This window comes from Plectrocnemia conspersa, unplaced genomic scaffold, assembly GCF_051122295.1.
Source record: "Plectrocnemia conspersa isolate PC_06_02 unplaced genomic scaffold, ASM5112229v1 ptg000011l, whole genome shotgun sequence".
Taxonomy (NCBI): Eukaryota; Metazoa; Arthropoda; class Insecta; order Trichoptera; family Polycentropodidae; genus Plectrocnemia; species Plectrocnemia conspersa.
The window spans coordinates 28009931-28022500 of record NW_028277175.1 but is presented as its reverse complement, the minus strand read 5'-3'; the positions used below and the strand labels follow the sequence as shown (position 1 = coordinate 28022500).

Below are 12570 nucleotides of genomic sequence, written 5' to 3'. Positions count from 1 at the left end.
TTTGGTTTTAATTCAGTTTGTGCGGCACACATTTGTCAGTTTTTTAACGTAATTTATAATTATTGTATTACTCCTAACCATTGTGCATAGTTCTAAAGCAACAAATAGGTTGTTTACTGAATAATAAGCAATTGAAGAAAGACGCCCACAAATTTCATTTTCTGCAAGACGATTTTCTAATCATTATTAAATTTTATTTTATTTTATTTTTTAGATTAAATTAAGACCATGTTCGAGAGATTATCGAAAACAAATTTTAAATTTACAAAATAAAAAAAAACGTATATATACATAAATAGAATAATACTTAAAAATAATAAGCATAACAAAAAATTATAAAATATCAAAATTAAATGATACAAAATGGATCAGCTCCTCGTAGCTAACATTAAAAAGGTCAATATGTAATGCCAGCGTATTAAGGAGCCGGATGGCAACAGCTATAGGCGAGTCGGCAAGTGCGGACGTCCTAGCCCTAACGGCCATCAAAAGAGGACGCGATCGTAATTCTCGAAAATGTTCTGGAACTCAAAACTGGAATTCCTCGAGAATAGCTGGATTGTCGACAGCACCTTTAAGTAATTTGAAAAAATGCTTAGCGACATACAGCTTTCTGCGAGAACTCAGCGAATCGTATCCCAACGCTCCTAAAAGAAAGGCGCTGGAATATAAGTACGGATAATAACCAAATGTCCTTTTGTAAAGGTATCTTAAATACCTTCTTTGAATTTTTTCCCCTAAAAGGGAATATTTGGCTATTCGGGTATTCCAAATTATAGATCCCGATTCAAGAATGCTACGAGCTATGGTGTCATAGAGGATGCGAATAACTGACGGATTATCAAAGTGAAAGGCATTCCTCATAACAAAGCCGAGCATCTTGGAAGATTTATCACAGACGTCGTGTATGTGTAGAGAGAACCTCCATTTGCTCTCGAAAGTGATTCCGAGATTTTTAGTGGAAGTTTCTCTAGTCAAAATGTTACCACCGAGATGGTAGTAATAAGTTGATGGCGAACGGGATCGAGAAAATGACACAGTATGGCACTTTCCGACACTAAAGGGCAGACGGTTAACGGAAGCCCATCTCCAAAGAGTCTAAATCACTTTGTAGAGAGAAGGAGTCCACAACAGATCGAATGCATTTATATAATTTTAAATCATCTGCGTACAGAAGGAAACTTGAATTTGTAATTGCTGTATTTATGTCATTAATAAATAACACAAAAAGCAGAGGGCCCAGATTGGATCCTTGAAGAACCCCCGAAGGGGTAAAATATTCTTTCGACAATCGGCCACCATAGGTTACAAACTGTCTACGATTGTTTAAATAACTCGAGAATAACCGAGTTAAATTATCCGAGCAACCGAGGTTCGACAATTTTTTTAATAATAACCTATGACAAACTTTGTCAAAGGCTTTCTTAAAATCTGTATACACGACGTCTACTTGAATTCCCGCATCGAGAGAAGTTGTCACCGTTTTGGTGAACGACAGAAGGTTAGTAACAGTTGAACGGGCAGGACGAAACCCGTGCTGTTGGTCTAACAAAACTTGCCGAAAGTGATTATAGAGATATTTATGAATAATTATTTGAAATAATTTAAACATAGTATGTTCTTTATTATTTAATTTACCAGCGGTTACTTCTTTATTATCTGTTTTGTACTCTAAATGATATGCTATAAGAAATAAAGGATAAAATAAATAAAAACGCACGTTTTTAGTAGCCTTATAATAAAGTTAGCATTGTTAACATCACTGCTATAGGACATGTGGCACATACTATTCGGGTAGAAATGTGATTTTTTGTTTAAGAAAATATTGAGTGGTTTAAAAAAATTACATAAAATTTTAACCGCGATGAGAATTGACATGATTAATGTGTTTTTACTAAGTTATTCTATAATTAAAGATACAAATCGGTTTGGAATAGTATAAATGTCACGTTAGAACGTTTAAACGTTTATAAATATAAAATATTATTTAAACTCCGTTTAATAAAATCTACATAAAAAAATGTTCTATAAGTGATATTAAAACACTAAAAATTTTAATTAATTTTTTTTTACACTTTTTAATACAGAAATCTACATAATTATTGCGGCTTTTGCCAGACGGAATTTTATAATGTAAGAATAAGAGGGCAGAGAAATTTGGATAAAATATTTAATATTCAAATGTAATTTTCTAATAAGGGCATGTGGCAAAAAGGTGAGGTAACCGCTGTCAGTCTCAGAATTCATCAAAGATAAGATAGATTTAGGGTTCAATTAGAGTACCACTTTCGATATTTTTATCAATCTGTGCATATTCATATCGATTTCATCGTTTATCGGTGCGATTAAGACAGGAAGAGGCGACGTTCCGTGGGATGGATGCTTTATCATGTGTTCACATCGCGAATTTCTAATTGCACAGCGATAACCGATCGTGCACCTCGATAACGATGGTTATTAACAACCAAAGAACGAATATAGTCAGATATGGTAATATGACGGTGAATAACATCCGAGGCGTGTGACTGAATAACGACACGTCTGATATTACCGTTTCATGCGCAACGAGTGCTGGGATCGCGTCGAACTCTATTATCCGTGACGAAGGAAGAGAAGGATGTGTTTTTCCTTTCATTTCGCCAATTATCATAAATTAACCTTTAGAGTGTGCAATTAAAAGTCGGTTAATACCGTGTTGCTATAATCTATTATCTTAAAAAAATATTTTAACGCAATATATTTGTATAATTTCATAACAATCATACTTCTTCTCGCACCGTCACTCCACGGCGACGATTTCGAAGAAGAGCAGTGAGATTCCGACACGTTCTTACACTGCTATTAAACATAAATCTCCCATGCGCTTTTTACAACCGACATAATTATAAGAGCGCAACGTGCGTGACCGAGTCCAAATTGTCCTAGGATCAGAAATGATCTCCATTCTGACGATTTTATAAACATAAGTAATTTTGGAATTCCATCTCAGGGAGGGCAGTGGAAGGAGAAGCGTCACGTAACATATATGGAATCTTACCGCATAGCAGCACCTGCGGGAATGGTATCATAGAACGGGTTTGGTAAAGCGCTAAAAAACGACACGTGTTTGCACACGGGGTCCATTACCATACGGATCGGATTCAATTGCGGTGTCGGACCTATGGGCGCGATTTTGACCTCTGCTGTGACCATATCGACCGTAATACTAGATATTTTGACGCATCCTAGGATTACTCACTCCATTAATACCTTGAAACTTTTTGATCTCTAGCTAATATTTATCAAAATATATCAAGTTATTTTTTTATATTTTATAAGATTTAAAATCTTGGCAAATACTTACATAATAAGCAAAAAAGTGAATTTAAACAAGAGGAAAAGCATTGAAGATGATCATCGCAGATAAAGAAAACATGAGAAAATTATGAGTTGAGAAACAGTATGAACGATTTTTATGGTATATCAGAAAATCGTCCATTATTATAAAGCTGATACTGATATGCTTAAGTTAAGATTTGGCACTACCAATGATAAATGGGTTTACCACCATCAGCCTGAAATAAAGTATTTTTCGAAACAGTTGAAAAATAGGAGTAAACCATATTAAAAAAATCAAAGATGGTGCCGACAGTCGGAAAAGTTTTGGGGTGCGAAGAAAATATTATTATTATTTTTTATTTTATTTTTTTCGCAATATGAACCACTGCGACGGCACGATTTTATTGCTTTTGACGTAAATTTTTGACTTCTGAGAAGATATATTTATTTTTTGAGCTCTCCTATTGGACAAAACTCAGTTTAAATGTGCTACATTTAATTTGTAATATTATTATAAAAAGTCGTATTATGAGCGCTACATAATCGAGCGTTCCCACTGCGACAGCACGATTTTATTGCTTTTGACGTGAATTTTTGACTTCTGAGAAGTGATAATTGCTTTTGCTCTCTCCTTTTGACAAACAATTTTGTTTGAACTCACTTTGACCATCACTTTAATATCAGTAAGGATAGCTATAATATTTTCAAATCATAGTGTGATATCGAAGTGCAGACAAACTATGGAGCAATATGCGAAATGCAACATCTGTCTGCACTGCATGATTTGGTTTCATTTATTTTAGAACTGACTTCATAAAATTTCTAAATTTCTAATAAGTTTTAAAACTTGAATTTTGAACCGCAAATGGACGTTTCGCAACTGTCAAATTGAGTCTCATAGACATTTTAAAGTAGCATATTAGCGCCTATTAGTTAAATTATATTTTCGCTAGTATAAATTTGTATCTACTGGTGGTCACTGGTTGTACTAGTGAAAATATAACTTCACTGTAATATTTATACATTTCATGTAAATAAATAATGATAAGTATGTTCATGGTTATATTACTACACAAAGAAAAAGTTTAAATCATATAATTTTACTAGCAACTGCCAGATAAATTATATTTTCACTGGTAAAAAAATATATCTACTGGTGAAAATGTATTCATATATGATTTCACTTGAATGATATATTTTAAAAATATTTTTGGGATAGATTCAAGACTGTTTTTTTGAGAATTTTCTTTGAGGGATAATTTTATTTGATTGATTTTTTACTTTTTTGATTTTTTACTATTTTGACCAACACTCTCATATCAAAAGTCCGTAATTAATATCGGTAAGGATAACATAATCTGAATATAGAAATATAGTTTTTAGGATGGCTAACAGACCGCCGTCGTTGTTTGGACAGTAAGGAATATTATTAATAGATACAATTTTGCACTGCACTTTTTATTGAAAATTAAGTTTATCAGTAAAAAAAATATCTAAAAATACACTGTTTATGCTCATTTCGCCTACGTTTAATTTTGCTCTCTAGATGGCTCAACTAAATTTTATCTCCTGTGTTTCGCGGATGATCTAAACACATACAGATCTATGTTATTGTTATATGTCATATATGGGCTTATTCGGAGGTAGCTCGTTCATTGGACAACGAACGCTGCATAGTTATTTGTAGACGAGGAATATGTTTCTTCGATTTCAAAAGTTAAATATAGGGGAGTCTACTTTGTTTTGGAGGCATTAGCATATAGCACTTTATATCATACGGTCCGTCAGACCACTGATAATATCAAGTTTAATTAAAATATCTGAAAGAAGCTTAGCGCAAAATAGCAACATAAAATTGGTGGCATACTTCATCGAGACCCATATATTTCTAGCACTTGGACGAGACAGTGCATCTCTAGATCTAGCCGGCCCCAGTCAAGGTTCTGGAGTCATTCACACTGAACTTGATCACGGATCGGTGGGCACCGTCGTGGCTGCGAGGAAACGTGGCAAAAGACCCCAACGTGACGTTGGCTCGTTGAAAAATCGCTGGCAACCAGCGGCATTAATGGCGTGTGAAGTTGGACACAGCTCGGTTCTTCTTCTCCTATATAGCTTTATGACACTTGCCAAATCGAACGACGACCTTCTTCGATAATTATTACACCTATAAAACTATAGACATATTGCCAAATTTGGCTCAGTCTTGATAAAGGCGACACATATAAAATGGCATTATCTTGTTTCCTTTTAAAAATATGTATTCTATTTTATTTTTAAACCCGGAGATTATAAAAGAGCTCAGTTAAAAGATGACATTTAAACCCATTATAAAAACAGTCGTTATGGTATCAATCTGTTATACAAACAAGGGTTGGTAGCTGAGCTGTAAAACAGATCAACATAATTGAATGTTGAGAACGATATACGAAATTGTGTATGGATCAGCACATTTTACTAATCTACGGCACTAAAAGAAAGTGCCATTAAAATTGTATAATTAAACACTATAAGAATTAAAAATATGTAAATTTCTCATAATTCCATGATCGCGTGACCAAAATGTCGCGTATAAATCATCGCCGAATTAAAATTCATTAGCTCATGAGGTGATGTAAGGTATATTTGGAGGAAAATCTCAACATCGATCCGACCGTGACCAATTTGCATACCGCCTGTCTGAAGAAGACTTGCTAATTTTCGACCGTGTCCAAAATATGGCTAGCTGATGCCATTTCATAAAATCTAAATAATCCTAATGTTCCAGATGCGCAGTCATGTCAATGGTTTATTTTTGTCTTTGACGCGATATGAAAAAAGCAAATATTTAGGGTGACTTTTAACATCTAAATATACACACACGCATGTATAATGGGTGTTAAAACTCAATCGACTTGAAAGAAAAAGCAATTCGGAATCATTGTTAAAGGTTAATGGGTTCTAAAATAGAAGATTTAAGAGCAAGAATTAGAAAGATACACATTCAAGTAATACACGGATTCCTGTTTATTTTGACTTTATGTATATTTAAAGAAAATATAATGCATTCATTTAGACAAAATATACAAAAAGTAAGCAGTTGCACAAAACCATTATAAGATTAGGATGCACTCATAAGAAACAAATATGTTGTAAGCAAGTAGTTGTATGGTTGTATGCTAATAAAAAAACTATAATCTAATGCATGCACTACACTCTCTGGAAGTTGTCCGAACCGAAGTTACAACTGAAGTCGGCCGAGACCTACAACATTGAGTAAGCGACCACACTGCCACAAATTTCACATGCCGTCCGGACGGCGGTCGTGAATGACGGCCAGACGGCGGCTTCTATCACGTACAGCTGGCATATTTGCGCGCGATCGAAATGTGCCAAATAATCGCAATTTTTAAATTGTCATATTATTAAAATTACGCTACTGATAATTATAAAAGTTTGTGTGAGCACTCACCAATACAATATCAGTGAAAACTTTTCGGTCGTAAATATTCAATTTACGCAAAATCTTTGTCGGCTTTTGCAAAATGCCATAAGACATAAAAATTATACTTCAGAATACGAACATCTGTGACTATCCTAGAATTTGTCGCCATCGATTCTAAATAAGAATTCGTTATGGTATGACATGTATATAAACCGATCTAGGAAAATACATAAGAATATTCGAAACGATTTTTTAACAAAATCAAGTACCACTGATTATTTTTTAATTATTTAATTTTATATGAAAAAAAAATATAATAACGATATCTGTTAGAAGAATATACTATCAAAAATATAATTAATCCCTTTTGGTGTCCTAAAATATTCAAAGATGTTGAAGTCCCCGATAAGCATGTGGTATTATAACTTGACCACGTGACCACGATGCAGCGCTCGACATGCGTGTTGACCATAGGACGCCTACGCGCATACTGAAATTGATGCGTGTTACTCGTTCTATCTCAGTTTGCGAAACACTATATCATTATCTCTCTCACTCTTGTCACTTAACACGCGAGAGAGCGAAAAGGGAAGTATCTCACTGCTCACGCTCGAAAGCGCACAATGTTCGGAAGCGCTCGAAGCTGGCCAAGTTGACTGAATTACCCCCACTTTACGTTCTCGGAAATCTCGGACAACTTCCGAGAGATTTCAGAGCGGGTAGAACCCACTATATTGGCCAACCTTGGCCAACTTCCAGAGAGTGTAGTGCAGGCATAAGGGTCGAATAAATATAAAATAATTCACACGAAGCTTGATAATCTAATAATAATTGAAATAAAAACTAATTCAAAAGTAGTAAAAAATATTAAAACAGTTAATTAACGTAAGCGTCTGTTTTATAATTATATAAAAAAATACTTATGCGAAAATATATTTTAAAACATATAGTTTAAATCGCAGAAATACGGGAATGGTCGTTTATGTTATGCGCAATTTAATACATTAACGTTGGAATGGTGGTTATTGGGTTAAGGTAAAGTATTAAAAATCGCATTTAGTATATTGTTTTAAGGGCTTATTTTAAACAAGTTTTCTAACAAAATATTAATGTTTAATATTTGCACATTAATGCATATATAAAATGGCGTTAGGGTTTTCGCTAATCTAAGGCATTGGACCAAAAAGTTTGAGTCTCTCTAAATATTTCACACTGAGTTTCAGCCCTATATACAGCTCCAGATATTTTGATTTTTTACAATAATATTTTATTTACTTCTTGATAAATCAAAACTTGATATATATGTGTATGTATATGGCAATTAAATACCGATATCAATACCGGTGCGGCATTACTATGCCAATAAGATAAAGATTTACCGATATTGTCATATTACTATGAGGTATATTATTTTTTTGAATGTATTATACATATACATATAAAAGTAGACCTTCCAATGAAATTTTGTACGCATGTAAGTAACTTATTATTAATATGATTCCGTTTGGAATTTTTATTGTCTCTTTTAGCTTTCCAACATGTGCGACTATATGGCTATATTAAAACTGTTATGCGTTTACCGAGAAATGACTCATTGGTCACATACGGTACTGTGTGCGACATGCATTGAATTGTCAATTTTTATTTTGGAGAGCACCAACCGACATGACCGCAATTTAGTGAGTCGTGGGACTAAATAAACAACTATTTTTTACTATTGTTTGAAAGCTCTTTAAATTTACTAGATCTAGTAACATGATTTCATGACTTTTTATTATGGTGGTACATACTTATAATAGTGATTTATGTACATGAGTTGGATTTCATGAAGAGATATAAATTTTAAATAAAATTGATTGTATTTGATATGCCATAAGAGTATACATATTTGCATCATGGACATCACAATTAACTTTATATGGGACCAGATAAAACAGAAATTTATATGGCAGCAATTAGAGGCTATAAATAAGTGCGAATCTCTCACTGCTCACATATGCAAGATGAGGAATGTTAATGTCCTATGTAAAATGCAATTAAAACAACGAGATACGCGCTTTAGATTGGGATATTAAAATAATTTTGTTCAATCAGTGAATTTGTATTAAAATTAATGACTAAATTAAACTACTCCATTTTTAATTTAAATCTTTAAAGAATGTTTTTGGATAGACTTTTAATACATTTAGAACGTCACCTTATTATTTTTTGAATATTATCTGACCTAATTTTTTGGTAAATAACAGTTTTGATAAACGCCTTTAATTTTTTTAATAAGTTCATCAGTGACAACATATGCCCTTTCACTACGATCTTCATCAGGAGCAATTGTGCCTAGCAATTAAAGAAAAAATATATATTATCAGAACCGCTTGTCATTAGATAAATTACAAAATCAAGAAAAAAAAACACAAGACACTATTTTATCGCCTATTTTTTTTACCAAAACTTAAAGATTAACACTTTCAAATCATTTTCTTATAGAGTAATAATATATTTATAAGCATTTTCAACATATTAATATTAAATTATTAAAATGCTTAAAAATAAATATTAACGCTTAAAATAAATAAGTAGCACATAAAAAATAGTTGTATTACTAAAGTCTATAATATGTATGTATGTACATTTAAAAGGTGATGTAGAATAATGAGAACAGTTAAACATTATGTCAAAAAAGTTCTCAATGCGAAACTTAAATTAATATGAGTAATGAAGTAAATTTATTATAAAAATATGTATGTATGTATAATTAAATCCATTACATGATTATTAAAAAAATAGTAAAATATTCCTAAATAATATAAATTATTTAAAAAATATATACCAAAGAATATAAATATTTTTAATTTAAGTGTGATAATTGAACATTAGTTAAAAAGTTGAATTTTATCCAAATCTATATTATTTTTAGTATCTGAAAGTTCTCAAAGCAAAATCTAATATTATTATAAATAATTTTATTTTATTGACACTTAAAAATTAGGCTCGACTCTTTTATATTATAATATTAACAAGTTTAAATATAGAATTTTAAGATTATTATTTAAAATATATGAAGAAATATTGAGATAAATTTATGTTTGCAGTTGATTCAAGAAATGAATAATAATTTGAATTGCTAATTGATGTTGAAATTTTAAGATCATCAGCTAAAAAAATAAGATTTATTTTTATATATAATAAAAATAACATAAATAATTATTTCTATGATTAAAATTTATTTTTATTAAAAAATATTTTTATGATCATATTATCTGTAGTCAAAAATGTGTATCCAAAATTTCTATAATTAAAATATTAATATATATAAAAAATCACTACACGGCCTAATTTATTTAGCTGTTCTTTTGAAAATATATTAAACATAACTACCTGTTGGAATTCCATTATTAAAATCGCCTGACGGTTAAAAATGTTTCCGATCCACGCATTAACCCAAACATAAAAGAGCCACCCACAACTAAGTTTTGGATATATACAAATTTGTAGAACATGGACTTGCTCCTATTTATCATACCAACTAATCTAATGGGCGTAATACATAATGTTTTCTCCTTAACCTTTTGACTAATAGTGCCAGGTGAGACTTGATACAGCAATTATTTATGTTTGTTATGTTATGAACCAATATTTGTATCGAAATTAGTTCTAAAAGTTATTTTTTCGACTCAACAAACAATTGCATTATCGGAATCAATTAGTATTTTTGAACAAATGCACTAAAACAAACTGTGGACATACAAGGAAATCAAATACCAAATATATACCGAACACGGATTACGCAATCTTATGACACTGTCAAAAGTATTAGACAAAAACAAAGAGTCTGTTTCCACCCTGAATCATCAGCATTTGTGAGAAGATCAAGTTCTGAAAGATATATTGGACTTCCTCCATTTACTCAAGGATATAATAAGCTATAACAGTAACGTACTCAATTACACACATCACAAGCTTCCGAATTGAAATAATAGTCAAACTCGCACCATGCGGAGCTACACCGAATCGACCAAGACGACTATTAAATGACCAAGGAAAGCAGCAAGAGTTCAACTCGATTTTGTATGTAACATCATAAATAAATAATTTATATAAAAATAAACAGGTGAATAAAGTTTAAGGTATAGATATTAATAATCTTTTGCATGTAAACATCTTGTTTACAAAAATACAACAATTAACTTTTTACAGTAAATCATATTATAGTTACGTATAGAGTTCAACTTTACTCATACGTTTGATATAGAAACCATGTTACTATTAATATGCCCATAACATATTATATAAAAAATAGTATATAATTTGCTATAATAACGATTCAAGGTCAACGGGATTCCTTTTATAATACTACATAGTCTCATCGGTGCGTTGAATGTTAATTTTTTTGGACCAGCAAAAAAACTGGTCGTCGCCGAAAGTGAAACTATTCATACGCATCGCGAAAAAGTATTAACACAGTGACCTCGAAGCTGTATAGAAATTAATTGATAAAATCATTCATAGATGCCGTTGCGCGCCATCCGACCGGAAAGTGTTAAAAATGTCGGTAATACGGCGCACATTTTTATCGGCCAAAAATAATAATTGTTTTACTTTATTAATATTATCTGGAAAATAATTATCCATATCTATAACTATAAAAGTTTATTGCACATGAGAGATAATCTAACCAGTGACTCATTGCGGTCGCAAAATGAACCAACGAATGAGAGGTTCTTAAACTTATTTTAATAAAATAATTTTATTCTAATTTTAAAATTCGTTTAAATCGCAAAAGCGATTGTTAACAATCGAGATCAGATCGAGAAAGCGTTACTAATACGGTTTTCGGTTTACTTTTATCTAAATTACTGTGAATAAAAATATAATAATGTTATTTTTTTATTTGAGAACCATAATAACACATTGTGAAATTAATTGTTTTATTAAATCATTATATAGTACGTTTTAATCAATATTGTTTAATGTTGCTTTACAAAATTTGTTAATCTTATTTGTTATAAATTGGCGGGTCTCAATGAAGCTTATCGATACCACCAATTATGTTGTAACATAACGCTATAAATAGAAAAGACTCCTTTGTTATTTATTAATTTATTTTTTTAATACAAATCTGACGATTATGACTTGACAGGTTTATCTAATACGTCATTATGGCCATTAAACAAGGTGGAACATAAGTTTTTTCACTTTTTAAATCGCTTAGACGCAAGAATCGCGCGAAGAGCCCATTTGGAAATTTAGTCGCAATGGATTGCTTTACGTGGGAACAATGCGCATTCGGCGTAAAACAGTTTATTATGTGATTATTCAGCGCATGTTTCATAGTATGAATCAATGTACGAGTGTTAATTTAATTAAATGTGACTCAGAAAATTAAAGAAGACCGGTAAAATGATAACCAGGCAGACACAGAGCAGGAGAAGCGAAGATAATATCGCGCAAGTTATCAAGTCTGTACGAGAAGATCAGTTTTGCATCAAATTTTAAAATTATATAACCCTAATATAAGATCCAATTGGTGCAAGATTAAGCAACTTGCAGTACATATCACGTGACTATACCTGCATTGAAGGAAATGTTTCATAACAAAGAGGTGACATCCCATCGCCCCCCCCGCAGCCCATATTTGACCTTTTGATTTAATTTATGGGATTATCTCAAAAGCCGTATTTAAATGAATAAACCAGTCATAATAACGTCAAGAGATGCGTATATCTCGTAGTTTAAAACCTTATCATGTCCAAAATGCAACATGTTCTAAATAAGTTATTTCCACATAAAACTGCAGAAAATTTACTGAAATGAATATATCAGAAGCGGCA

At 31.7% G+C, this 12570-nt stretch overlaps 1 protein-coding gene across 5 annotated transcripts in view; it reads right to left on the bottom strand.

Moving 5' to 3' along the window:
- LOC148230155 (uncharacterized) overlaps positions 1-12570 on the bottom strand; it is a 229535-nt gene that overhangs the window by 50455 nt on the left and 166510 nt on the right. The window lies entirely within an intron of this gene.